A 2,729-nucleotide genomic window follows, 5' to 3' on the forward strand; every position below is an offset into this window, starting at 1 on the left:
GCTTCTATCGGCGCTATCTCTGTTCCCCTCTGACGCACACTCTCTCTCTTGTGCGCATGCTCAAACTCTTAAAGGAGACAGCACGCATAACTGCATCATAGCGAAAACTTAAAGGGGAATCACCAGGGGAATTAAATATTGGACTATTCCTGCCCCGGTTACATTTGTAAGAAAGATTACAATATATATTTCTTCCACGACTGCAGTGAGGATCGACTCGATCCGAGCAGGAGACAAACGCAGATCCAGCTGCGAACCCCACGAGTGCAGCTGCCGCTCCGCCTTGGCGGAAGCGGGGCCAGCACTGTGAGGAACGCTGGTGAAGGCTCCATCCTCAAAGAGAGCCTTCCGGGAGCGAAGCAAACGCAGTGGCAACTGCTCACAATGCGGACAGTCGGCCCTCTCGAGAGCCGACACCGCGTGCTCCACTCCCAAGCAGACCACGCACAAACTGTGTGTATCCCCGCTCGTGATGTAGCGTGGGCAGGGAGGAACACACAGTCTGTAACGCGATCTGCTTTCACGCTTTTTTGTCTTTAGTTTAGACATCTTTTTTCCCGCTGGAGCTTATACTTTGAATGCTTGTGCAACTTTTTTTGGACAGATAACAATAAATAAGACTCACAGAACATAAATCATTTTTTTCGCCTTTTCTATGTGTAAAAACACCAACGGAAGGAGGCCACGGAGAAGATGCCGAATAGTAAATCTGTTAATGACACTGAAACCCACTGACTATCACTCAATAAAAGAATTGCATTGCTGTGTGTTTTTGGAAGTTTTGATTTTGTTGGTTTAACAGTTAACATTACCTTCTTTGCGAGCATGACTCTCACTAGGCTTGTGAATTAGCAGAACTTGAATAGGCGACTTTCTAAAATGCTTAAAGTGGCTTAATGTACCAAGACAGTGATAAAGACAAAATTGTAAAGCATATACTATGTGCAGATATGCATATAAGCTCAAAATGTGAACGCAACGCATTTATTTACACGTTAAGCATTTTCCTCTCATATAAAAAAACACACTTAATGCACCGAGACAGTACACACATCTTACTAATAAAGCATAATATGTGCAGAAAAACAGATGAGCCCAAAATATGAACTTTAAATAGCGACTTTCTAAAATGCTTAAAGTGGCTTAATGTACCAAGACAGTGATAAAGACAAAATTGTAAAGCATATACTATGTACAGATATGCATATAAGCTCAAAATGTGAACGCAACGCATTTATTTACACGTTAAGCATTTTCCTCTCATATAAAAAAACACACTTAATGCACCGAGACAGTACACACATCTTACTAATAAAGCATAATATGTGCAGAAAAACAGATGAGACCAAAATATGGACTTTCAATATCACTGTCTTAAACCATAAGCACTTTCTACATTACAGTTTTCTCGAGTCTTTGGTCACGAGTCTGAGTCGAGTCTCAGTTTTCTAAAGAGAGGAAAACTCGAGACTTGACTCAGACTGCAGCGACAAAGACTTTAGACTTGACTCGGACTCCAAGTTATAGACTTGTTAACATCTCTGCTTCAGTGTCACATGATCCTACAGAAATCATTCTAATATGCAGATTTGCTGCTCAAAAACATGTATTATTATTATTATTATTATTATTATTATTATTAAAATGTTGAAAACAGAGTAGTTTATTTTTAGGTTTCTTTGATGAATATAGAAAGTTCAGAAGAACAGCATTTATCTGAAATAGAAGTCTTTGTAACATTATAAATGTCTTTATCATCACTTTTGATCAATTTAAAACCTTGCTAAATAAAAGTATAATTTCTATAATTTAAGAGTACTGCTTCCAGTGACAAGCTGTTGTACCCCAAAAGGTACAATTTTGGCCCTTTTTTTCTGTGTGGCCTGGATGAGATTTCCCGGCCTGAAATTGTGTCCCAGTCTGGCCCTGATTTGTGTCGTTTCATTTTTGTAATATCGATTATTTTATCATCCAATTTTTTGAGGAAACACTGCCTCCCTTGCCTCCTCGGAGGAAACACCCCTGATACATACAGTTGTGCTCAAAATTATTCATACCCTTGGTAAATATGATCAAAGGAGGCTGTGAAAATTAATCTGTATCATCAATCCTTTAGATATTTTACTTTAAAAATGTACTAAAATGTAACCTTTCATTGCAGAATAAGAATTTAAAATGGGAGAGAAATCTCATTATGAAATAAATGTTTTTCTCTAATACACATTGGTCACAATTAATCATACCCTTTAATCCAATACGTTTTGCAACCTCCTTTTTCCAAGAGAACAGCTCTGAGTCTTCACCTCTAATGCCTGAAGAGTTTAGAGAACATCTGACAGGAGATCAGAGACCATTCCTTCATACAGAATCTCTCCAGACCCTTCAGATTTCTCCTCTTCAGTTCACCAGACTCATTTTCTATAGGGTTCAGCTCAGGGAACTGGGTTGGCCAGGGCAGAAGCTTGCTTTTGTGCTCAGTGACCTATTTTTGTTTTGATTTTGATGTTTGTTTGTGGATCATTGTCCTGTTGGAAAACCCAACCATGGCCCATTTTAAGATTTCTAGAATGGGCAGTCAGTTTTTAATTTTTTATCCATTGGTATTTTATAGAATCCATTATGCCATCTATCTGAACAAGATATCCAGGATCCCCCGCAGAAAAATAGGCCCACCACATTAAAGATCCAGCAGTATATTTCATTGTACACATGGGGTACTTTTTTATCCC

Source organism: Sinocyclocheilus rhinocerous, unplaced genomic scaffold (assembly GCF_001515625.1).
Source record: "Sinocyclocheilus rhinocerous isolate Xijiao unplaced genomic scaffold, SAMN03320098_v1.1 scaffold856, whole genome shotgun sequence".
Classification (NCBI taxonomy): domain Eukaryota; kingdom Metazoa; phylum Chordata; class Actinopteri; order Cypriniformes; family Cyprinidae; genus Sinocyclocheilus; species Sinocyclocheilus rhinocerous.